This window comes from Anser cygnoides, chromosome 1 (assembly GCF_040182565.1).
Source record: "Anser cygnoides isolate HZ-2024a breed goose chromosome 1, Taihu_goose_T2T_genome, whole genome shotgun sequence".
Classification (NCBI taxonomy): Eukaryota; Metazoa; Chordata; class Aves; order Anseriformes; family Anatidae; genus Anser; species Anser cygnoides.
In genome coordinates this window covers 84,876,516-84,902,880 of record NC_089873.1, presented here as the reverse complement: position 1 = coordinate 84,902,880, position 26,365 = coordinate 84,876,516, and the positions used below count along the sequence as shown (strand labels likewise).

The window sequence follows — 26,365 nt, the reverse complement described above, 5'->3', positions numbered from 1 at the left end:
TTGTTTTTTACTTTATATATGTATATATATAAATATATAATTTTTATGTGCATATGTATATATAAACTTATATGTATTTATATACATATGTCTATTATATATTCATATATATGCATATATATGTGTGTGTGTTTGTGTGTTGTTGAATGTAGTCCAGATGTAGGTGACTGTACTAATTTCAGAACTGATCATATGAAGTACAATATTAGCTCCAAACAATACCTAAGGCTGTCTGAACATAGACAGATAAATAAATAATCAGTGTCTTTTACAGAATTTTAGCATCAGGTATTTATTTCTGACAAAAAAATTTCTTTATATTTATTTCTGGCAATTTGTCCTCTGATAGCCATCATCCAAGTGTGTCTCAAAATGGGAGATCCGAATATTGGTGAACAGAAGTCTCTAGTCAATGCTGGAAACTTGGTTAAGAGTACACCATTTAGTCAGCTACATGCAGGCTTCTGATACCAGTTTAGATGCCCTGGGATGCCTCCTGCCTTCCTCTTTAGTCTACTGTATGCCAGTCCCATGGACACCTGTTAGGGGCAAAACGTGTTATCTTAAATAGTTTCAGACGTCTACACCCAGGCAAGAGACCTGTATTTGCCTCGGAGCTAAGAATTGCCAGTCATCACTGCTGATACCCTGCTGGTAAGCTTCCAGTTGCTCTAAGACCCAGCTCTCAGGCAGATTTGGGGAGCTGCCCCTTCCCAGCAGAGGGGAACTGCTCTGAGCACAGCAGGAACCCGGCCAGTTTGAAACCTGCACCTAGAATGGGATGAAGCAAGCAAAAATCTCCTTGTCCAGGGGCATTGGGCTGTGTCTGGGCTAAGTGAGGGGAAAGGATCTTGGTTTGAGAAGCTGAGCGTTTCATGGAGACATTGGTAGGGATGGCTGGCCCTAAATTGCTTAAGAACCACGGTAGGAGAGAGGGAAAGGGAGATACTTAAGTAGGGTAGATGCTCATGATCCTATTTTGTTATATGGGAATGCAGATGATGGCATGGACTGGTGTCATATTTAGGGACTCCTGCCCTAACACAGCTAGTAGCACATCCCTGCCAGAGATTTTGAGCTTAAGATACTATTCTTTGCTTTGTTTAATGCATGCAAAAATTTGTGTAGCTTAGAATAAAGATGAGCTAATGTCAATGGTTACTTCCCTAGTTATTTCAAAAGAATGGGGGGAAAAATGTAATAAACTGGGAAAGAAACTTCTACACTTGCATGCAGGAGTGTCAGAAAAGCAGCAAGTAGGTAACAACACTCAAACAGTTTTATATTACTAGTGAGGAGTCAGTAATATCACATTTTCATACATGTGAACTTTCTTATATGATGGTACCATAGTGGGTGAAAAAAAAAGTAATCATATGTACATTACTCAAAAAATGTAGGATATTCTAATTCTTTTTGTCTTTCCCCATTTTGTGGATTCTATTTTCTGCCAGCCTTAGTTTCTAAAGCCTGTATATCTGCATTCAAATTAGTAGCGTATCATGCCAAGCTCACTCCTCAGACATTACAGATTTTTGTAATTGAACAAGTTGCATTAGGCTCACAACATGCAACTTGTCCACTACTCTGCTGAGTAAGCAGATGTATGTGGAATACCTTCCTCTCTGTTTCGCTGAAGAGTAAAGTTTCTCAAGAAATCTCGTTTTATGAATATGTGTCACCAGCAGTTACCCCAGACTCCTGGCAGCTGTTAACATTTAGCCTGCAATATCTTTTACATGTCCCAAAGTACTGTGATATTAACAGGAATACTGAGGAACTGACGATCTGCAGCTCTTATTTATTTTGTTTCTGTGCTTCCTGTGAATGAACATGTTTAACTTCAAGCAGCAAACTTTGAAAGTGTAATCTAAGTGCTGATTTAGGGATGTATGGTGTGGAAGAAAAAAAAAAAAGGCATTTCTTGTTCAGTGTAGTGTTGAAAAAGACAGGTCTATAATTTCTCATTAACTCAAGCACAGATAGAAATATCTTGCTTTTGCCTGCCCCTGTGTACAATGCAGAATTATTGTTGTTTTGGTCTGCATTGGTTCAATTGCTTGATTTTCCATGTGGAAAGTACAGAGACACAAGTTATTTGTGTTATACCAAGGCTGGTATAATACAGGTCAAGTATGGAGAAGTTAAGAAAGACATTACTCATGTTGCCCATACATATCTGTTAGTCAGAAGCCTCTAATTATGTGATCCCACTGTATTTTTGTCTGGTATGTTCCTATCCCATGCAGCGTACGGAATGGATGATGCTTTTATGGACCAAGTGATTAGTATTTTTTTTTCCCATTTATTTGTTCTGTATGTGGCCATGTTTATTTACTGTAAATTGCAGGCAGAACTACCTTTACCTTCATTTATTTTGCTGTGTTGTTCATCCGAAATCCTTGCAAAGCCTGTATCATTTAGTTCTGTGGGGTTGTGTTGGTGAAAAGTATCTCAGTTTTGGTTTCTCGCAGAGACATGATTGACTTGTCTTTTCAGGCTATTTTTGGTCAGTCAGTATTTAGTTACCTGTGCGGGCTCTCTTGATGGCAGCTGACACTGCGAATACACAGCAGTTCTGCAAATGAGATCCTCAGGTCCCAGAGCTGGCATCCAGAAAATGAGAAATACAAATTGGTTTAGCGTGAGTTGCATCACATCGCATCGCATTTCTCACTAGCGACATGCTCGGAATTGGCCAGAATAGATGCATGTGCGCGTTCTCTTAACTAACAGAGGAGCAGCAAAGAAGTTCAGGACTGCTCCTCCTCTGGCCTCCCACTGGGACTGGAAAGTGGGAGGAGGGAGCAAACAAAGAGGCTGGCAGCAGTGTTGTCACCTGGAGTGGGGACAACCCTCCTTCCAGCCTCCTCGCCACTCTCGCTCTTTCATGTCCTGGCGGCGAGGAGAGACTGAGCCCTAGGGCTGCTGGAGTAGCTGCTGAAGGCGGTGGCAGGGAGCAAGAACATGCTGTGAAGAGGTACCGTGAAGTGTTATTTTGGGAAGCAGGCGGTATTTCTGGCAGCAGGTCCATCCTTCTGAACCATATAGCTTCCAGCCCCATCCTGTCGGTGGGGAACGCATCAGCCTGAAAGATTAAAGTTCAGCAAAATGATAAGCCACCGAAACCAGGGCTTTGTAATGGGAACTGTCATGTAACTTGAATAATAGTCCCATTCATAATACTTACACTGGATCTTAATCTCACTTAAAGTGAAATTACTCTGGGGACTTAAAATAGGAGTATTTGTAATTTAAATGTCTTCTGGGACTCTTTACACCTCAGGTATCGTGCACAATGATGTGATATGTGCTCTCACTACAAATGTATGCGTGTGTGTACCTCTAAGTGTGGTTGTGTGAACATACACTTGCCATGTATTATTATATGTAGTTATACGTATGTGGTAAAATACATAGTGGTGTACAGATAACAGTAAAACTGAGGGGCCTAATGATGATTCCTATCTTTAATAGTGCCAACAAATATTTTTGTTTTTTGAAATATCCAATGCATGATTTTCTGTTTTCCTTTCATATAACAAATTTAAAAGCAAAATAGAGGGAAGAACACAAGCGAAAACAAACAAAAAAGAAGGGCAGGGAAAGGAATGCAGAAAAAAAAATGAAATTATTGATATGACCAGTTGTGAAAAAAAAAAAGGGCAAACTAAATTCTCTTTTGAAATGTATGTCATTGGAAAGACTATGAAGCATCCATTCAGTCTTTGTTTTATGACCAGAGTTAAATAGTTTCTATGTTCTGGACCAAACACAATTAAATTTTCACAAGGTGATCGCTTCTTAATATTTTCAGCATATGTTTATATCATTACTTGTAAATTTGCTCTTATAGACATGCTCACAGTGAGCCCTCGGTGGGATACAGAATTTCATGCCATTTTATCCAGTGCTGGCCATAGCTTCTCCTCTTCAGCTAAAGCTCATCACTCTGTGTAAATTATCATAGCTCTTGCAGGTAGAACTTTATTGTAGGTGATGCACATATGCCAGGCTCATCTAGCATTATAACACTTTCTGTCACCTCCATCCAAACAACATCTGGCAGCTGTTCCCAGAATGACATTTCAGACATGGAAGCAGACTTAATATGAAGAAAAATATGGTGGCAGTGGCAATACAACCAGAGAACAACTTCCTCCCCAATTAAGTAAAGATGCTTTTATACTCCAGTGTCTCAGGAGTCCCTATTCATTCCCACTAGTTTTTTTTTTCTGATAAGTGGTTTGTAACAGTCTAGTTTTCGATAGTGCTCTAGGTCAACTGCTCTCCATGAGAAAGGGTGAGAAAGGTGGATGTCAGCTTTTTGAACCTGGCCTCTCAGACTGAGGTGGAGATATGCTCCTTCGACCTTGCAATGTATTGTGTACAAGTGTGCTCTTTCATTGTGGTTAACATGCTGTGAACCAAATTCAATGCAACTTCAGTGATCACTTCAAAGTTCCCTAAAGCAGAAAGCATATTTCCACCCACTACCACTTGTTAGATCTGTATTTTTGCACATCACCGCTTGTGTCGTCTCTCCAAAAAATCTCCTGTGAAATCCACCAGAAACATAAAGCCGAGTGGAAGAAAATTACTTTTACAGAGGCCTAAACCTAGTTTTGTGGGAAATAAACAGTGACTTAATTATTAACCTTCAGTTTTGAATATGAATACAAAATGTAAGAAATTTTAACAAAGTTGTAGCTTATGGTTTCCAGAGAAGGGGAATTTAAAAATTTTTAAATTTCAAAGCTTTTAGCTGAGAAACTTGACGGCACATATTGTGTCATGTCATTGCTTATTTGCTTCATTACCTGCATGAAGAACTTCTAAACCAAAAGGTCTGCATATTGTAGACTAAACGTCTACTTATTGTAGACTAAACTAACCTTTTGCCAAGAATATAGAAGAGGAAAGATTTTTAGGGCTTCCATGTATTGTACAGACAGGCTTCCCACAGTAAGGCTTCACTAGACAAATTATATATCTGTATGACAGTTCCTAGACACACAGTCCCAGTCCTTTTGTGGGAGATGTAACTGGTCACGTAGTCTTCATGGTTAGTGTAATTGTTCTCATTAGCTCCTGTTTCTAGCTGTTTGTTTGTTTGTTTGTTTTTCCTATACATCACTTGTTCTGCTACAGTAACAAGGTTACTCACGGTAACCTGGGGTGTGTAGGAAAGGAACCTGGGCAATGAGATGACACAGCTAGGGTAACAGCTATTTGCTATGTATACCCTTTCATACAAGCATCTTTTTATCCTCACAGTGGCTTTTCTGAGCTTTGATATAGCTTACCTATCTCAGGATTCATTCTTTTTTTTTTTTTCTTCTTTTATTTTTTTTTCTTTCCCCTTGTCTCTTACTCCATTGTGGGCTTCTGAGGTTTTTATATTTTTGGTTTGCTCTCTATATGCTGCTTCCTTAATCACTGCAGCTTCTCTTCTTTTCCTTCCAAGCTTCTTTGATGTATCTTCTGTAACTTCCTATATAAAAAACATAGACAAAACCAAAACAAAAACATTTTAACATGTCTGAAAGAATATTAAATACTTAAAAAGCCACAAGTAAGTCATATTCAGCTGTGTCACAAAACAAAGTAATACTACTAATTACCAGCTTCTATTGTTATCAGCAGCAACCTTGAGAACTCCCCTTATACACTGAACAGTTTTTAATTATTTACCCTACTGCAAACACGAGAATTTGCAGTGTCCCTTCTTTGTTTATCATTGCATCCCCAAGAGACATGGGAAAGGAGAATACAAAATCAATTTAAATCCTTATAGCTCTCTGAGCAGCCTCTTATGTCCATTTGGAAGAAAAAGAAATACGACACTAAATACTTTAGGGATCTGACTCAAGTTTGTATCTTGTGTGTGCTTAAGGATCAAAGAAGTCTGAGAGATGGAAAAAGCCTGTTAGACTTTATCATCTTGCCACCACCTCTGTAAATGCAGCAAATCCTTCTCAAATAGAAGCTGTAAATAGAAGGCAGTGACGACTGAAACCTCATCATTAATTTCCCAGGAAATAATTGCAGAGGTTGGTTAATATTACACTGACTTCAGCAGTGCCCTGTTACTGTGAGACTTCATGAATTTGTTTGCAGGCCACAGCCGTTCGATGTCGTAGTCCTGAGAGATCCTGCCTGAGGTGATAATACCCCTGCTCCCTTGGACCTGTCCTCTGGCCAGGCTCCCTCCTTCCTCCTGCGGGGCTATTTGTCCTACGCATCCTCATCCACACACAGGAGTCTCTCTCAGTGGGAGGGACGCAGTGAAGATGCAGAACATTTCAGCACGTCTGAAAGTCCATCTGCTTTCAGGTTAGAAAAAGAAAAAATAAAAAGTCGTCTTGTCTGGAAAGGGCAGCACGATCCATTCAGACACTGTTTGCAACCCCGAATACTAGCAGCGAGGGCCAGGAGGAAATGCAGAGGACACTGGTACCTATGGCTAAAGAAAATAAGACTTTAGCACCTCCTGACACATCTCCTCTTGCCCATGCAGCTCTCTGGCCAACTTCATTGCCCCACGTCCTCCTGCTAGTGCTATGCCCTGAGTAAAGCACTCACCAGAAGACTGCTAAGGAGCAGGTAGCTAACGGACATGAGGAACTGCCTTCCTCCCATCAGGGCTATGAGTGCACCTCCTCTCACAGCGGTCTGCTGCCTCTGCTTGGGACAGCTTCACTAGAGCAGCCTTAAGACACCTTGGTGGCCATCAGCCCCATCGCTCAGGAGCTGCGTTTAACCTGAGGGTCTGGGCCCTGGTCTCTGCCCGATCTACGTTGCAGCTGCGTGATGACCCCTTTGATCCGGATCCCGACTGACTGAGCAGACTGACGTCCTGGTTTGATCTGCCTCATCACTATGGATTTGCCTGGAGATCTGGACTCACGGCTGAGCCTGGCTTCTGTCCCTGGACTTGCTCTGCCCTTCTTGTTCAGGTAGTGTGGGACCGCCCCGCCTGGGGTGAGGCCACGATGAGAGTTCAAATAACTGTTCTGCCAAATATGCAATGCTAGCAGGGTTTTGTAGATGCTTTCATATATATATAACATTTTCCATAACTAGTGATAAAATATAAAACTGAATTATAGTAACTGAAATAACTGCTTTTATTCATGAAAACACTCAAAAATTATTCAAACGTTTTCTCTTGTTTATTTAGCTACAAAATGGTAAGGTATGTTGCCTGGAGACAATCAAGGTCAGATAGTTCAGTAAGCAAGGCCAGAAATAGTGTGTTCCTATATAGATTAATAGGAAATTGTTTTTATCTCCTACCTCTCTTGGTAACACTGATCAATTAAAGTCAGTAGCACAGAAGTTTAGAAGTGCAGCTGCAAGGAACTGATTCAAGAATTTTGGCTTCTGGATCTGTCCCTCTGTCATCAGCTGAGAATGATCCTTTGGGCTTAGACTCACTGCCAGGGGTGTCATCTGGTAGAGGAAATATTGGTTTTACAGCAACTGCTGAAGCATGAAGTGACTGGTAGCAGTAGCTGCCCAAAAGGGAAATGCACATCCTTGTTGCAGAATAGGGAGGGGGTGGTGCACAGAATCCTCAGTTGTGGGGGAACCCAGGAGATCCTGATGACAAACATCTGAATTCGAGACAAGCCTACCTGAGATAACACTGATTCCTGTGAGGGACACCTAAATATTCAAGGAGGGATTACTGAATGCACAGAGAAAAGGCCTCAGGCTTTGGTGCAGGATTACATTTTATTTTTAAGCAAAGGATGTGGTCATATGATGAGACCCAAGACTCTGCTGAGCTGGAAGTAATCTACTACCTAGTTGGTGTTGATGTGTGGATATACTAGAGCATCTTGAAAGACTTCTACACATCCAGCCTGTCTCTGTATGGTCACTTTTCCATTGTGATAGTGTCTGAGGATCTGGGAGTCATAAATATAGGTGTTGTGGTTAGGACTCCCAAGGACAACATTAGCTGTTATTTTTTGTTCTATTTTCTACTTCATCTCTCCTACATGCACATCCTTCAGAGTTCCTGGGGGAGGTATGCTTACTTCTTTCTTCCATAAACACAGTATGTGCTGGAAGAAGGGGCTGGGTGCAGGGATATTATAGGTGTCTGCAGCAAGGATATGGCTGGCTAGTGGAACTCCCATTTGATTATCTCTTACTCTATTTCTGCAAAGCAACATGAAGCATTCAGATTACAGAGCTAATGACCTGAATATCCTTCCTTCTCTGAAGACTTATAAATATATTATTATTATTTTTAACAGCACAGACAGTCTTTCTTCATTTCTCCCGTTCTACTCTGTAAAGTGTGGTCAGACCGCTGGGATATAAGTGCTACCTCATTCACGTTGGACTGGAATGATCAAGCCTTTTAAAGACTTAAGGAACATGAAGTTATTTAACTACTCAGCAATGTTTCCTTTCTTCTTTCTTACTCAGGACAACAAAGTTAACAGAAAATAAGTCTTTTCTTCAGGTGAGTGAGAGTTGGCATCAACTCAGAAAGCTTAAAATATTAATTTGGTAACCTTATGCATGCCTGTACCTGGGCATAAATTCAGGAAGCTAGATGTGCTCTAGGTATATATTTCTGTAACAGAGCCTTTGCTGTGGCAATAGCCAAGCAGGCTTGATGTGCTGGCTGCTTAGAAAATTATTTATATATGTTCTTTCTTTGACATCACCCTATTCAGCTTAGGGTGCTAACCTGTTCACAGCTTTGGTCCTGCAAATAGGAGACATATCAATCCATTGACCTCATTGAAGTGTTTGATATAGACACTGGAAAATAAAGATGATGAGTTTGTCCTTATGAACGTTTTTGACTTGGAATCAGGCTGTAAGCAAGGAGTGCCAAATCAGTAATTTTAAACACTTTATGTTTGGCATCAACTGCACTAGCAAGAAGTGATGATCAAATGGTCTTTTCAAGGTTTTGACTTTGGTTTTGATGCTCCTGTAATTCAACATCTCTCTTTTTGTCAGCTATCTGTCCTCTAAACATTTTTTTCTTTTCTAGTTAAAGTTACAGCCATGAGAAGTCTAACCAAGCCATGGGAGAGAAAACCAAATCCTCCCTCATTCATGAACTAGAGATAAGTTGAAAGAATCATAAAATAATAATTTAATACTATCCTAATTCATTTTAGATTTTGGTAAGCTTCTACTTTTTATGTGCTGTTCTTTCACATACACTTAAAATGTCTTGAAAGTTATATAGGTATTTGAAAGTATTTTTCCTTCTGTTAGCAGTGTATCTGGATGAAAAAAAAAACAGGTCAAATTTCTGGACTGTGCAATGCTTTTTCTTCTGTTTATTTTATATGTTTTTTCCAGTGATTGAAACGGGAATTTTCTCCAGCTTGCAGACAGACTATAGATAAATGCCAGTATACATTTTTCTTTGCAGCTTAGCAAGGAAGAAAGTTAGTAACTGGGATGTTAGTGATGCTTAGAAATTTTAAACTGGAAAATGTACCTCAAAATTTTGATTTTTTCCACTGGGAAAAAAACAACAACAACAAACAAACAGCTATTTATTCTGAAGGCTGTTGTCAAATCTGTTTTCTCCCCATGTATCACAATCACTTCTGGTGTACTAAATTTAAGGAATGTGGAAAAGGAATCAGAACTGAGAAGCTGTAGTACTAATGCTTGCTCCTTTGAGATAATACAGGGCCTTATGAAATGGATAAGTTAGAGGCTTATGGTTTCTCTAGTCTTCTGTTTTTTTCAGATCTCCACATACGGATGCAGGGAGGGAGAAAACACAACTAAAAACACAGAAGAGCTGCATAAGTAGCAGAAGCTTTTTATAAGGTGAGCCTGGCATCTCTTCACCCCATTAGCTAGAAGGGAAATAACTAGTGAAAATAAGGAAATGCAGTAGAACAGCTTCACAATGTTTGAAAATGAAATTTTGTATCAAGAGTCAAGCAGATGTAATGGTAGATATTTCACCTCAAAACATGGCCAAAGGAAGAGATGTCTGGAATAATGTCTGAGAAACCAGAGTAATAGTGCAATCCTCTTTGGGATGCTTATTATATGTATTGGAAATTTTGAAAAACCCTGAACATTCTGGAATGAGAATTAAAATAACTACCTGCTGCTATTCAGGAGAACTGAAAAAGCCATAATAATGCACATCATGCTGCCTGTGAGTGGGACACATTTCCCATTTGGTGAATTCAGTTTAACCACTGACTTCTTAATGCTGTATGAAAGGAAGTTATTTGCTTCTTCTAAAGAGTGAATAAAACCACCTTTTCTTGTAACTTCATCCATTGTCACATTGGCAGACAAAAATATCAACTTTTGTTTTCAGTCTTTCAAGTTCGCCTGCCTGACCTGACCCAGAAAATCAAGACTCTATTTTATTTGGTTCACATCCACTATTATTACCTCCATTTCAGTGTTATTAGTCATATAATCATCCTCCATGTTCAAAATCTATCTGAAAACCAGGCAGTTCTACTGCTGATTTTTATTGGCAGTAGGGCAGCAAATGCTTGAAGTATCACTAAAGCCTCCTGCCATCTTGTCTTATTTTCTGTAGATGCACTATTCAAAGAGCGTTGCCCCTACTGTTTACCCTCTGAATGGAAAGGCATTTATCAAAGTAGAGGTGTCCTCTTTGCTTGGTATTCAGCCAACACTTCATTTTTCTTAATGCTTTATGATAAGGACATCACTCTGAGCTCAATGAGATCAAGAGGAGTTGAGCCAGAACCTTCCAAAGCCCATGACAACACCGTGACTCAGTGTGACAGAGGGTCTGTATCAGTGATGTCATGAGGGCTTTGACATGGCAGCAGGCAATCAAGATAAAGCTGCTACAGAGCACAGCACCTTTCTATCAGCATAGCCCACATGAGCTCAACAGATCTTCGATCTAAAATATGTCCAGCAAGCTAAGGACGCTGCTCCAATAAATGATTTTTATCTGTGGAAAGCTGAAGCTCTGTTCTACTGACTTCACAGAGTTTGTTCTCAGATCAGAGCTGGATGATGAAAGTGGTCCAATAACTTGGTAAAGACCAAATCCTGACATTGACCCCATAAAAAGACCAGGTAGTCCAGTAACAGTAATCAGTCTAACAAGGCAAAACTTGCAGTATCCCTACAACTTCTAATTGAAATCAAGATGCCTTGAGGTTTTGCCTCTTAACTAGTGTGTGTATTAGATTTAAAAAGTGTGTGTATTAGGTTTACGTGGCAAGGTTTTGATAGTAGGGGGGCTGCAGGGGTGGCCTCTGTGAGCAGAGCCCAGCAGCTGCCCCACGTCAGACCAGAGCCAGCTCCGGCCGGCTCCAAAAGGGACCTGCTGCTGGCCAGAGCCGAGACAGGGAGCGACACTGGTTGGGCCTCTGGGAGAGCAGTTAAGAAAGGGGAAAAAAATGCTGAGACACAGCAGTTGAGAGAGAAGTGAGAACCAGCCTTGCAGACCCCAAGGGGAGTGCAGCAGGAGGGCAGGAGGTGCTCCAGGTATGCAGCAGCAGTTCCTCTGCGGTCTGTGGAGAGGCCCCTGGTGGAGCAGGCTGTCCTGCAGGTCACTTGTCGTCTTGCAGGTCACTCTGTGATGTAAGTCAGGAGAGGGTCAAATACGTGCCTTAGGAAGTTTTCTCCAATGATTTCCAGCAAGTAGTTTTATTGTTCTGAGTGAAACATTCTCCCTGCTTCCCTGACTAACCAAAAAATTGGTTGAAGTATTTCCTACGTTCTTTCTCTGGTCATTTCTTCTGTCCTGATGGTTCAACTTGTCCTCCCACCTACATCATCAGCTGTACAGAATCTGTTCTGTGGTGGGCTGAGCAGGAAACTGGATCATTGAACTCAGCTAATTAAGAGTGATCTTTTAAAGAAAGAAAATATAAGACCACAATGTGCCAAAATCAGTTGTGACAGATGGCATCTGTTTTGCCTGTCCTTAATTTTGTGTCCCTTTGAAAAGTCTCAGTAAGCTAAAACCCTCCAGAAAGACATAGAAATTGCTCCTTTCTTAGGGGATCCATTGTAAAAAATCCCCAAACAGCATTTTAAAGAAAGGTTTAAGAATTTCTGGATGATGTTGATAACTGAATTATTTTTAGCCAAACTGCAGCATGGGCAGCTTGGTTATAAACCCACTTCAGAAGAGGGTAGGTTAGAAGACAAACAGTGGTAGCATCCAGGGCTTACCTGGAAGTTTTGTATTGCTTCTAGAGTAATGTTGGATTGCTACTGGAAGCCAGCTGAAGGAAGTCAAGTGTAAGCAGCTATTGCAGATATATCTGAAAAGAGCTTAAAAGTAGACTCACTGAGCAGTATAAGCTTACCTCTACTCAAGCACCTGATGCTGGTGAGTGATGATGAGTACTGTCATTAAGGAGCATTATTACTGAACAAATTCCTACTAGAATTTTAGATACTGTATTGTATTTAGTTAAGGTATTTTTAGCGCAATTCATGCCTTAAATGCGTGACTCATATCATATGATATAGGCTCATATCTTTGAAGTAGATGCAAAATTATATGGGAAGTCATAAGAAAAACATGTTTTTTTTGCTGAAGAGAAGTCTTGAAATAAACTGGAACTTTTAAGAGATTAAAAGACTAATACTTTGTGGCTACATACATTACGGGAATCTGGCAGAGATGATGGAACTGAATAGCATCAAGTCACAATCATTTCTTAGGACAGGACAAGGTCTACTAGTAAAGTAAAGGTGATATAAAAATACATTTTTTTCCTCTCATATTTTGCAGGTACTATTTTTTTCTCACTCATCCCCCTTTTTAATTTTTGTTTTCTTTTTTTTGCAACGCGAGAGCAAGGTGATCATCTACCACCCAAACTGCCCTATGATCAGAGTCTGTAGGCTGGCTAGAAATTCTTCTAAATTCACAGAAGTTAATTCAATTTCCAGAGAAATCTCTGTTTTCTGCTCTTCTACTACATTTACAAGTCAGTTCTTTTCAATTCATGGGCTGATTTCTGCCATGTATTGCTGATACTCAGCTGGTTTCATGCAGTAAGAGAAGGGCACCTGATGGTACTCAGGGTGCACCAACAGCATTCACCAAGGTTGGCGAGTTTGGAAAGCTGCAATATCTCAACTACTTTGTGGTACTTTTGCATCCTTTGCATAGGGATTTTGTTTCATAAGAGCTTTGTGAGAGCTATTTTATTTTCTTTATATTTCTTCATAATACAGCATGATAGGACTTAGAAGTTCCAGGTAATGCCCTTATGGAAATAATCAACAGTATTACTTTGCACTTCTGTACTTTCTAGGCAGTTCGTGCTCCCACTTCTGCTTTTCAAAAAAGAAATAGAATGGTTAATATCTCCATGTTACCAAAAGAAAAATGAAGGAAAAGAGGTTTATTATGCAGAGTCACACAATGTGTCTAGGGAAAGCAATGGGCAGAACTCACATCACCTGACTCTAAACTGATCACCCTTTTCAGTTGCAATGCTGATGGCATGTGGCATTTGCAGAGCCCTTCTTCTGCTTCTCCGATGCCATGGTTAGGGCTCACTGCATTTCCAAATGTTAGATGGGAGGGGGAGGCTTGGAGACTCCTGCTTGCACCTTGCTATTTCCACTTCTTCTCATAATAACTCACAAAAGATTCAAGCTACAACATATGTGAGGTGGAATATGTGGCTCCAGACTACTGTAACACCCTGACCAAGAAATTGATAGGATGTCACTTCCTAGGATGTAATTTCCAATAATCATATATCTTCTGTTTACCTCCCTCTTAGTGATTTACTGTGTAAAAACTCCCCACCATATATCTGTAGGGAGCTTCTCTGCTCACCTTGGTTTCTGCCTTTCAAGATACTGCACTGCATGATGATAAGCTTCAGAGAGAAATGACTACTGTCGACAAACCCAGTCATCCATGTTGTACATTGCATTACCTAAATCCCAGGGGAGTGTCTATTTGCAGGTGAATGCTGATGGCAGAATCCATTTAGAGAAATGGCTGGTGTTACTCTGTTTATTTGCATACAGAAGTATCTGTAAAGAATCCTATTATTCTATTCCCATATTTTTTTCCTGACAATCATTCTCTGAGGATAGAAATAAAAATGACTGTTAAAAAGCTATGAAGTACCTTACGAATTTATTTATTTTTCTTGAAAAAAATACTTTTATTTCCACTATGTAGATAATAAATGAAAAGGGAACAGACTAGAACTGAAAGTAGGGAAAAAAAAAAAAAGGTAATTTAATTTTGCAGATAATTTCAACATTTATGGTTTGGATTTCTTTTCTTCATTCGGTATAAAAAAATCTATCTTTTTAATTCTCTGTGAAAGAAAATGGAAATGTGGACTCTGGGAGCCCTCTGTCACTGGCTCAGAAGCAGTCCACCTGGTGGTTTTCCCCAGAGCCATGAAATACTAAAGTCTCAGGAACAGTCGATCTGTCTTCTCAGGAGCTGTTCAGCTAAATCCTCAGAAAACTGGTTGCTGTCCAGCAAACTCCCTTAGCACTCTGGTAGAGTTTTGTTATCTGTGTATCTCATTTAAAACTCAAGGAAAAAAATCTGTAAAAAAAAAAGTTCAAACTTGCTACAAAGAGAAATAACTTTGTATATTTAATTAAGTCTTAAGAACAAAATAGTCATCATACAGACAAAAACTGAAGGAGACAAATTCTGAAGTACATTAACACTCCTTTATACCATGTATCCTGTGCAAATAGGCATTAATGGGGTAACAAACTGCTTCCAGAGAAACAGACTTGGATCATGTGGAATTTTTGACTGTGAAGATATCTTCTTTAGGACCTCTCACAATGTAAAGGATGTGTCAGGGTGAGAGTGGATAACAGGGTGAAGGGAATGAGCTGGGTCTAGAGAATGTGGTTATTTCTACTTTGTAGAGTCTGAGCTCCTGAAGGAAAATACAGAAATACTACACAGATGCCTCTCACTGCTTCAAGCAGAGAGAAAGAATTGAGAGGTAAGGCCTTCATTTCCAGCAAACATAGAGTTATTGTTTTTTAGGGAGGGAAAGGAAGAAATTTTCAAGTCCTTTAGGGTATTTACACCCAGCTGATATCTAGCCTGCCTATGTATAATGCTTCATTAAAAGTCTAATTTCTAATGTGTACAGAGTCATGAAGATTACAATTTCAATAAAAGCTGTAGGCTTTTTTCTTCCCTTTAGCTCATATATTTTAGATGTTTCTCAGTGGCATGAGATTCAATTAATTAATGTCATGCAATGAGGTAAGTCAAACCTTGTTTGCCAGGCTGGGCTTCAAGCTTGACTTCCATCATTTCTTCTTCTTGAAGGCTATAAAGGACACTATTGAGCATTCTCCAAGCTGCTGATGTCTATTATTTGCAATAGCAGCTTGAGAAATAAACTTTCCTGGACAGTAGTATATGACAGTAGTATATATTCTCTTTAGTGGGTCCTCTTATTCCCTGCTATTAAGCAGACACATACTTTGTGTTTCTAACAGAATTTACTATTTTAGTTTAAAAGCTTTTTGGTTTATTATTATTATTATTTTTATTTCAATTGATGTTGTCATTGTAGCTCTGGGGGGAAGTTTCCTATGTGACCCACATGCCCCCCAGAAGTACTCACATCAACACTTGCCTTCACTGTGCAAATATGGCTGTTTATTATTGTCAGCTTTAGTTAATGGAATACTAGATTTGAACAAAGGTTTGGACTACAGAGTAATTGACTTTGCATACTAAATATGTTGAGGTAAGTCAAAGTAGGCATGAAATAGAATATGAATATAATCTCCATCTGTTTCTGGATATCTTTATACTGAACTCAGTAAGACTTTGTGTGAATGCAAGGCATTTTGCAAAGCGCTGAAAAAAAATGTACTTAATTCATGATGAAGTAGAGCAGCTCATCACTGCTGGTGGACATAGATATTCCACTCTGGAGAGGCTCTGGCTCCTTTGAAGGTCATTTGGTTCTCTCCTGGCAGGAAAAAACAAATGCTTTTGGAACCTTCTTTGTGAGGGAGCAGAGCTGCCGAAGCTGCTGTCTCCAGCTCAGGAGTGCTGGAAGCACCAGGGTCCTGGACTGCCGCAGTGCACTGAGCCTAAGAATTAAAATTTCGCAGCCTCCTGCTTTCCTGCTTGCTTCATAGTCCTAGTGGAGGGTTGCTGAGACACCCAGGTGGTGAGCCTGCAGCAAATATTAGCAAAGGCTTGGAGGAAGCAATTGCATTTGAGGTTGAAACCCCCCAACCGAAAAAAAAAAAAAAAAAAAAAAGGGCTGTAAATGACTGCCTGAGGACGGTTATTCACATCATTAGACTTACTGCCCTGTGATTCTGGCATCATTCTTGACTTCCACAAATTCTTGTGCCAATCTTAGCCATGAGTATCTAAGTCGAAGCACTGTTAGCAACATCTGCCATCAGTACCCAGCATTGCACGTGCTAACCACATAACGGAATCGCACATGGTAAGGAACAGATGAGCTGAGCTGCAAGGCTTGCTGGGGATTGGATTAATGCTTGTATAATTTTATTTTCATTATTCAACCAGCTGAGTGGCCACATCCATTTAGTGAACAAATGAGACAATTTATAACCTTTGGTCGCTAAACATGTATTTTAACCCAGCTTTTACCACTATAGCCAAGTTCGTTGCTGCCTGATCTTCTCATTGTGCTTGTAATTAATATCAGACTAAAATACGACATGAATCAAGCAGGGTTTGAATTTGGTTTCCCTTTTTTATAGCCTGAAAGTTACTCAGAGTTTGAGAAAGAGAACATACAATTCTGTTCCTCATTCAGCCTGTAGGTATCTAATACTGTTGTCCTGTGGTAAATGTGTGAAGAATCACTTTTAGCAGGTGTACTTTGCAAGTACTCTTGTGAAATACTTCTGTTTTCTGAGGGTAAAAAGTATGTACAGGGATTATACTGCGTTCTGCAGGAGATATGAAACTTTGCCAGCCCAACATAAGTAATAAACCTAGAAGGAGGATCTGCTGATCCAGAAAATGGCCTGGTCTGAAGGAGGTTAATTCCCAGCCGGCAGTAGGGGTGTTTGGCAAGGTGCTCCCAGCTGGGAGCTAATTAGATGCCGCTCAGCCTGCTAGGGTCTCCAGGTGGCAAACGCGACACATCTCATGTCACTGTCACACCTCAGCAGTCCCGTCGCACATTTCTGCACCTCAGAGGGATCTCTCACATCTGGCTGAGCTGTGGGAAGGCTGAAGAAATTTTCCTTCAGCTGTGCCTTTCGGTTTCAGGAATCAGATGTGGGCCGCGTTAAACTCATCGCTGCTGCCTCCTCTTTTATTGCTCCCCCCGCTGGATTACGATGGCCAAGGAAGAGCGTCTCGGTGGGAGATGCAGGCATTGCTGCAGGATGTGTGGATGTGGATATGCAAGCTTACAAACTAACACTGATGAAAGGAGCACAATTGGATGTATCTAGCTGTGCCTACATTGTTGGATCCAGAGGCACCAGAAAGCTGAAACATGGTTCATACCCTGTGTCCACAACGCCGGTTCTGAGATGCAGGTAGTCACTTATGCTGTAAGTTCATTGCTGCTTGTGATGTGAAGGCATGCTGGAAGGAGCTTGGGATGAGGCCTCTGCTGAACACTGGGAAGTGCGAGATAGCTGCATGGCACTGCGAGCGATCACGGCGCGCCTGGCTGTGTGCTCTGTAAGGTGGGATGTGGGGAGTGGCGGGGAGGGCTTGGGTGGCACGGCCCAGCTTTCTCTCCCACTATCCATGAAAGCTTATGATGCCAGAAGTTGTGCCAGGGACTGGGCAGTCTGTATGGCAAAGCAGTTTGGATGTCGATGCAAAATGTAGTTTAGGAGAATCATACAAGGTTTATTGCTTTTAAAGAGGGAAATTAAGAAGACACAGCTAAATAGAAGGAAAAAAAAAAAAAGAAGAAGGAGAAGGAGGAGGAGGAGGAAGAGGAGGAGGAGGAGGAGGAGGAGGAGGAGGAGAAGAAATGATTCAGGGGACACAGGAATTGCCCTGTATGGCTTGGACTTCTAAGCTAAATGGGACTGCCAAAGCGAAAATCAGCTAACCTGCATTCAGTTTGCAGACACTGCACACTTAGTCACAACTTAGAGTTTCAGTGGACACTAATGCTGCTAAGGATATCTGAAAATAAGGCTGCTGTGGTTTAAGAGCCTAATTGTGAATTTAGAAGTCTGACCTAAATTTGAAAATGCAATCCTCTACAACAGGGTGTCTTATACTTGCCAATGACATCTGTGAACGTTTCCAGTAACGGCTCTGAAATAGCTTTCCTCATTACCTGAAGAGCTCAGTAGACAGTCAAATGGTATTCATCAGATAAATTATTCAAAATATTCCTTGTCAAATTTCTAGTACATTCTTCATGCATTTTTTTTTAATTATCAATTTGCCAGCTCTGGCTGTTTTGGTGGTCCAGCTTTTCTTGAGAATTGAGAGAGGGAAGCTTTCTACCAACATCAGTGGTCATTGTACCCATTCAGTTTATGGCCAGTCAGCGCCTCTGAAAACTGCAGATTAAAGACAATCTGTTCTTGCATAGCTGGAACAGCAGGAATCGACTCAATAGGTGGCTGAACAGCTCAAAGCAATACTAAACAGTAATGAATTTGTTTTGCTGCAGAAAGGTGAAGGATCAGGGCTACATCTACATGGGACATATGTGGAACAGAAACTTAGGGGAATACTGTGAGCTACCTAGAGACGCAGAGTGGGATTTTGTGTGTGTGCACACATTTCCTTCTTTAGTATTCTCACTTTATCTCACAAAAACAGTTATTATTTGAGCTGGTTTGGGAATACGCTGGTGCCAACACATTTTCCTTAAGTAACCATGGTTCAACTTTTGTGAAGTTTGCTCCTTTTTTTTTTTTTTTCACTAAACCCTTTTGAATCTGATATGCTTTACAGTCACCTTCCTTTTTCTTGCATTGCACATACACTGATTTTCAACGGGGTCTTTCCCTGTTTGGGGTACTAAATTTTATAGGATTTTTACAAGATGATTTGCCTCACTAGCTCTTTAAGGGAAAATAGCACTGCACTTTTAAAATGAGAGGTGTTTGAATGTTGTCTGAACACTATGTTCAACATCCTGTTTCCTCTACAATAATATTTTCATTTTCTTTCATTTTCATTGATTTTTTATTTTTTTTTTTTTTTTGCCTATTGTTGCTGTTATTAATTGCTTAGGCAAGTATAGTTCTGCAAAATTGAGTTGAAAAAAGTGAAAAGCTTCTCCCCTAGGAAAGAGAGAGAACAATTACCCTTCCAGAAACAGCTGGGGCTACAGCGGAGGAAACCTGGCCCTCCCCCTGGTGGTGTGAGGCCACATCGCTGGGCTGGTCAGGCACAAGAGCTCTTCTCCCACCACGGGCAGACGGAGCAGTGGGAAAAGAGGCTCCATGACCCAGCGGCAGGCCCTACATTTCAGATAAAAGGGGCAAATGCTCCCCCTAAAGACAGTCCACTGGTTCAAAAGGCCATCTGGTCATATTTTCAAGAACTTCTTCACAGTTTAAATTAAAATAAAGAGGATAACGTTTTGTCTTATTTCATGATTCCATGCAGTCTTACAACAAGCGTCTTAGAAATTGTCTGTGAAGAAGTCCTAGACAGTCTGTGAATTAATTAAACTTTGGTCTGGATCCTAACTTAACAGAGGAATAAGCTTCTAGTTTTTTTTTTATAATTAAGCATAATTATCATATTTTACTTATGCAAACCATATAATCATATGTAAGCAGCTGAGACTGTCTTTCCTTAACTCAAACTATTAACATTTCAGCAATAATAATGCTTTAACCTAGTAAGACTAAATCCCAATCCAGCCATAGATTTATGCTAATAATTAAGAAGTTCTTAGGCATTTCACATTGTTAGGAGTCCAATGCAGCAAAAATGTTAATATTTTAAGAGTATTTAGAAGACAAGTGACTATGATATTCTTCTATAAATATTTTAATGCCACATCACATTTTTCCTTAATATTAAAGTGTCTCACAGAAAAGAAAATAATTTCTATTATTATTAATGTGCATGTGTATCACGCTAGTTTTACCTACCTAATACAACCTGTGTTACTTTTGTATTATTACATAGCTATAGCTATAAGAAAGTCTAACTAGCTTTTTTTTTTTTTTTGTTGGATTTTGCCAATGCAATTATTTTGTACTTCAGAGAAGAGAAAAGGAAAGGTGCCTCCAAAAAGCACTAGTTACAAATTTGTATGGAGCAGCAATGCAAAAATTCTTCATAATCAGGCTGCATTCAGTGCTAATCAGGAATAGCTCATATGGGAGCACAGCTTTTAATTCCTGTATCCAGAGGACCTCATTCTTTTCTGACATTAGTATAAATTACAAGATTCGCAGGTTTTTTTTTGGATTCTTTTTCCCCATTGGAAAACAAAACAAAACAGAATCATGGTTGCAAATGAACAGAGTTCCTAAGAAATCAAAACTGGTGTTTCTAAGAAGAAAAGAAACCCAGCATGTTTAGATCAGCAGAAGACTTCAGGGCACTCCACTAGGCAGCTTCCACTAGCCATCACTTTAAAGCTCTGAGCAGAAATTTAACAGAAATTTGTCTCATACATAAATGTCTGAACTCTGCTGCTCTATTCTGCATTAGTGATGTCAGGCTGGGAAAGAAATTGGAGAAAGAACAGAAAAGCCTCAAAAAAAAAAAAATGTTGGTCCACCATGAATGCCTGAAGTTTTTCCCTTTAAGACTGTGGCTTTAGCGAGTATATACATATGCTACCTTTTAGCAGAGCAATCCCACCCAGCTCCCATTAGAGCCTGCAGCTGCAAAGCAGAGACCATGACTTGAACTCTGCTGCCAGTGGGTAGCGATTGCAGGGATCCGAGCATGGGGACAGTGTGTTCGCAGTAAGCCACATTGCTGAGCAGATGGGGCGCTTTATTTCGTTCCAGTTGGCACAAAGAATGCTTGCAGCTTGGGGTAAGGCAGAGACACTTTCAAGCTCAGCAATGCCTACAATAATCCTCAATTCCAGAGGAGGAAAGTAGGATTCGCAATCAATAACGCCTGAGATAGGTGTTACGGTAACCAACCTTAATCTTGTTAAAATGAACACTGAAATAAAAAAAATACGCTGGATGGAAGTACTGTTGCTGGAGATATAGGGAGCTATAGTAATTCGGGAAGCTGGTGAACCATGGTGGTTTGCAGTTCATTTCCACACACAGTAGATAATTACTTCATTTCCAAGCTTTGGTTAGAAAGCCACTGAGGGAATCGATAGCGAGTCTAGTCTCCAGGTGAAGCGCGTTCACTTTTAAAGTGTATTTTAAGTGTAACCACTGCAAAGTGCTTCAGTGCACAATAACGTTTTCACTGGGTGTCAAAACTGTGTGACTGAAAAGCAGGATAGGCATTGTGAAGGACAAAGGTAATGTTATATAACTTACATTTTTTTGTCTTGCCATTATTTCAGTTGTTACTTGGGGGGAGGAAAGAATATATCTTTTGCATATTTAAATACAGAACACATTAAAATGCAGGCTAAATAGAAAAATACTCTGTCCTCATTAAATACTGTTTTTGTGTGTGTTTTGTTTTGTTCAAAAACTTATTTATAGTGAAATGTGAAAGAAGATTATTAAAAACACACATTTGTATGCTATGAGTAATTCACAATAATTATGTTCTTAATGGTCAGTTGAAATCTAGCTGGCACACACAAGAAATTTCATACACATTTAAATTAAAAGTGTATTTAAAAATTATTTTGAAAATGAATCAGTTTTACCTATAGCTGCATTTGTAAATAGATATTAAGCTTTGCCTAAGTTATCTAGGCTTAAGGAGATAATGCTTGGTTTAAAAAAAAAAAAAAAAGATACAGTGTCATCCTAGGAAAGTACTGTGCTGTGGACCACAAAAGTAGCTGGAAAAGCTTCATGATGCAGCCCAATTTTATTCTATTTGAGAAAAGGACTCAGCATCAGGGAAAAAAAAAGTTACAGAGCAAGCATTACTGTGTGGCTCAGGAAACCTCTTCATAACAGCTTAATTCTAGCTGCTGCATGAACACACTGTCTCATACCATGTCTGGACAACTGCACGGGGTATCAGTGAATGGAGAGAAGCAGTTTGTTCCTCTGTTTATTCTTCCTGGCACACTCTGCAAGCATCCAAGCAAACAGCTTAATCGGGGTAACTTTGGGACTCTGGACTATTCACCCTCTAATAGCTTAGGGTTTGCCAGGTCATTGAGGTGCCCTATTCGTGCATGGGGTCTGAGTTGCAGTAACACAGGAACTGTTCCAGTGACTCGGTGACTGCCTTAGCTTTTACCCAGGGCAATGGATACAGTCGAGATATTTATTTTTTAATGGTTTTACTCATGGGACAGGAATTGATTGTTCAAAATCCAATGAACCTGAATCTGGAGCCAGAATCTGGTTCCTAGGGAGTGAAATTTTAAGTGGCTGGTGTTTTCGTTTTGTATTTTAATGCCTCTTAAGTCAGGGTAGTTCTATAATAATATGTAGAAATATTCAATTCTAAAAGATCTAACACCAAAACTGATTTACTGAACTATCCATTTTCCTGGCTCTGATTAAGGGAACACATCCAATTACATAAGTATATTATTAATGCTCATCTGTAGTGTAGTAGAATTAAAATTGCAATGCCTCCCAATCACAGTCTAAACTGTGCAGTAATCAAGCATGAATTTAGCAAGTTCATTTTTCCATTATGCTGTTTTCAACACAAAGTTACCATATTAGCATATGGTACCATAACACTGCAGTTCAAACCAAATGAGTGTTGGGCATAGGGAGTGCACGAGAGTGCTTGCAGTAGGTACAAATGGAGGTCACCTTTGAGGTGCTGTCGTCCATGCCTGGGACCACACTTTCCTTTCATCCTTTTTAAAATGGAAGATAACAGGATGTGGTTGCAAATCCCTAAACGGTAACATTTACTGAAATGAACAGTAGAAACAGCCTAGTTAATAAGCTCGCTATTTGAAAGTTTTTACATTTCCAGTTTCATCTCCCACTTGACTCTTCCCCTGACAGACCTTATCAAAACTGGACTCAAATTATACCACTGCATTGAGTTCAAAATTCCAGCAAAGTGTCCTGAAGTCTAACAATTCAAGTTGTTCCTTTAAGTTCGTACCACTGTATTTAAGTATCAAATTAGAGGGGAGGGAAAAAAAGTGAGTTTTGTTTTTTCTCTGTATTTCTGTGTAGCAAAGTATTCCTAAAATGATACATTGCAAACAAAGAAAGTTTAGCTTTGAAATAATAAAGTGTCCTTTGCAGTGTGCCAAGGTTTAAAAGTAATTATTTATTGTTATATAATTTCATTTTTTCCCTTTTTTCCCTGACTTGATCAATCTTTTCTTTTTACTTTTTCTTCACTCATTTAGATAAAAATAGGCAAAACTGTGAAAATAATCCATCCTCTGTCTGTCATTCAAGCTTTTATGATATGCATTGCATTAGTAATTTTACCTACTGCAAAATCGTTGTTTTTTAGCTAAGATTAGCTAGGCTTCAAAGTACTTACAAGGCTAATAATACAGACTGTCCTTACATAAGCAATCTGCTCATCTGTGAGGAATATTTTTACAAGTTTGTTATAACATAGGACTGTTTTTCTCTAACTGAGCAGTCTGCACTAGTATTATGCCATCTCTTGAGAATCTTTTCCATAGCAGCAACCATGCAGAAAGGTGAGGTATAGTCACAATTCAGAAGGTACATCTGTATTTGAGACAGGAAGAACAAATCCTCTAATAGAATCTTTGGCTAAAATCCAGTTAAATAAACAAAAACAGATTGCAGTAAAACTTCAGAAGAAAAAAAAAATGTTTAAAGAACAATATTTTGTACTGAACAGACTAAATTTAATTTTACTGAAAAAAAAAAATAAAAAATAGTTTTTACTTCTACATTGTGCTGGTAGACCATGACAGTTCCCATAGAGTTTATTCTCTGTCACTTTGCTAATGTTGGCTTAAAAAAAACAAATACAGGCAGGTGCTAACCTATCAAATAATAAATGAAGACATGCCAAATTGCATAACTAATGGCACTGTAAATTGAAAATAATAAGTTAAGGAATGAAAGTTTACATTTTGGGCTTTTGCAAAAGCAGACTGGCTTAATAAGCACTAATGAGTACTTAGGGGCTCAAATATCGTTGAGTATTTTACAACCATGAATATGCATCACGAACTACATACAAGATTAGTGATTTTTTATTTTTATTTATTTATTTATTTTGAAAATAGTAGCTGGATGTAAAAAAAAAAAATCTGTATCTAAAACTGAATCATTCATTTTCTAGCTTTTCCTTATAATTAAACTCACAGCAATGCTCCACGTTTTCATTAGAATGAGGTGAAGCTGATCAGGCAAAACAAAAACTGCCCGAAGTTTTTCATATCATTGTCTGAAATAAACATTTTCAAGGTCTTAAACCTAAAGTTTTTTGTTTGTCTGTGTTTTATTTTGATTTTTGTTTTTTTTCCAGAGGAAGTATCGCTCCTGAGATGCAATGGCAATTGTTTCCCCGCTCTGTCTGAGTCTGACCAGGGATTTTTGCTGAGCAGTGCGTTCAGTGGCACACTCGTTCCTATGGCTTGCTGGACCAACGCATGATGACTACTTGGCTGGACCAAGAGATGACAAGGTTTGGCATGCCGTGTGCACTTTCTGTAGAAGTGGCTCCTCCTTACACCTTTCTCCTTAGAATCATTCTGTTTCCCCTGTGCAAGCCTTGGGACTGTCAGTAAAGGAGGAAACAACAGCGGCTGAAGTTCAGAGCAGTGTACCTTACTCTTCTCTAGTCTTGGCTGAGTGCATTACGGACTGGTGGAAGTGCTCACTGTAATATGAACTAGCAGCCCAGGCTTCTGCTGGAAAGACACAAGTCCAAAGTAGCTAAATCTGACTTTTTATTGTATGCTAGCTGCTACTATGATTTGAACAGTAGAAGAAAAGGGTGGGTGGAACAGTAAAAATAGGTTCTCCTTCTGCTCTATCGGTAACCCTGAATTCTCCTGGGAGCGTTTATCCTGTGGTCAAGTGGCATTTATCCAGCCAGCTAGAGCTGGAAATAAGCAGCTGAGTGACAGTAAAAAGTAGGGCATGATGGTTGTCGTTGATTCTTATTGTGAGGAGAGGTCAGTGGAGGAGAGGACAGATTAGCCAGCCATCAGTATCAGTGCATCTCGGAGTGGTCAAGTAATTATGAAGATCTCATAACAGCATAAACCCTTTTCTGTCAGAACCTGTCTATGGAAAGGGGAATAGTGAGCTAGAACATAGCTGGCTTTCTTTGCATGTCTGTGTTTTATTTTGTTTTGTAGGATATTTTCACAAATGGGAAAAGAACAATCCAGAAAACCTATGGGTTTAGGGCTTTTTACATATTTACATCCTCCAAGAAGACCCCAAAACATTACGTTAGGTTTTGGTATTTCTTCAATAATATTTGCTTACTTGAAACTACTTTTATCCTCCTGAGACAAGTTATAGGCAGAATAGTTTTAATAAGTTTTTATGAAGTCAGTGTAACAGTGAGAAACTTGATACAGCTGAGATTTGCAGCAGATCTGAAAAACACTCCTCTGACTTCAAATCAGAGACCAGTATCATTTACATCAGTGAAAATAGGCTGATTATGTCACTCAAAGAACCTGTGATCCTGAATAGAGATCAAACAGGACTATGATATGTAACAGGTAACTGAAGCTATGTAAAATCCTCAGCAAAAGGTTGTAACCGTGGATTGTTTTAGCTTCCTTAGTAAAGCGATTTTTTTTTAAGATGCTTTTAGCACTTCTAAGTGATTTCTGAAGAAACAAATGATGAATGTAGTTAACACTGCGTATTTGACCCATTATGTCAGAGACTACCAAGAAAGGATTACATCTAGATTCAGCCATGATTAATGAGAAAGAAAAACAATAAAAGAGGTAGTAGGATCCATCACGATAAAGACTGCAGTTAAGACAATGTCTCAAACTCAAAGACCTGATTACCTGAAAAAGAATTTGTAAATTCAGGCAAAGTAGCCTATCAATTACTTTTTAATTTATTTTGGTATGCAATTTTGCATGTGTTCTCAGTTTCATTGTGTTATCTGGACATGTTGTGGTAAATTTTCGAACTTTGTTGATGTTAATGACAATCAGGAAGGTACAGCTGTGTGCATTTGTTTAACAATGCACTGATGCTGGTCTTTTTTTTTTTTTTTATCATTCCAGGAAACAAAACAACAACAACAAAAACAAACATACAAACAAAAGCACCAAGAAATCCACCTGCAATGTAGAAGTAGGGCACCTGAATTTATTACATTCTTTAC

At 39.4% G+C, this 26,365-nt stretch overlaps 2 long non-coding RNA genes across 4 annotated transcripts; one reads left to right on the top strand and one right to left on the bottom strand.

Annotated features, from left to right (window-relative positions):
• On the bottom strand, positions 1–11,021 carry LOC136791360 (uncharacterized). Its single transcript, XR_010833180.1, has 4 exons — positions 10,411–11,021; positions 5,307–5,494; positions 2,530–2,606; positions 1–539 (listed from the first exon to the last, which is right to left on the bottom strand). It is a non-coding gene; the product is annotated as an uncharacterized lncRNA (long non-coding RNA).
• Positions 5,513–26,365, top strand: LOC106040175 (uncharacterized). Of its 3 annotated transcripts, XR_010833171.1 has the most exons (6): positions 5,513–6,959; positions 8,271–8,482; positions 9,026–9,161; positions 9,743–9,825; positions 24,527–24,685; positions 26,265–26,365. It is a non-coding gene; the product is annotated as an uncharacterized lncRNA (long non-coding RNA). The 3 variants fall into 3 exon arrangements; XR_010833170.1 differs by having other exon boundaries at positions 9,026–9,825; XR_010833172.1 differs by lacking the exons at positions 5,513–6,959; positions 8,271–8,482; positions 9,026–9,161; positions 9,743–9,825 and adding an exon at positions 21,068–21,422.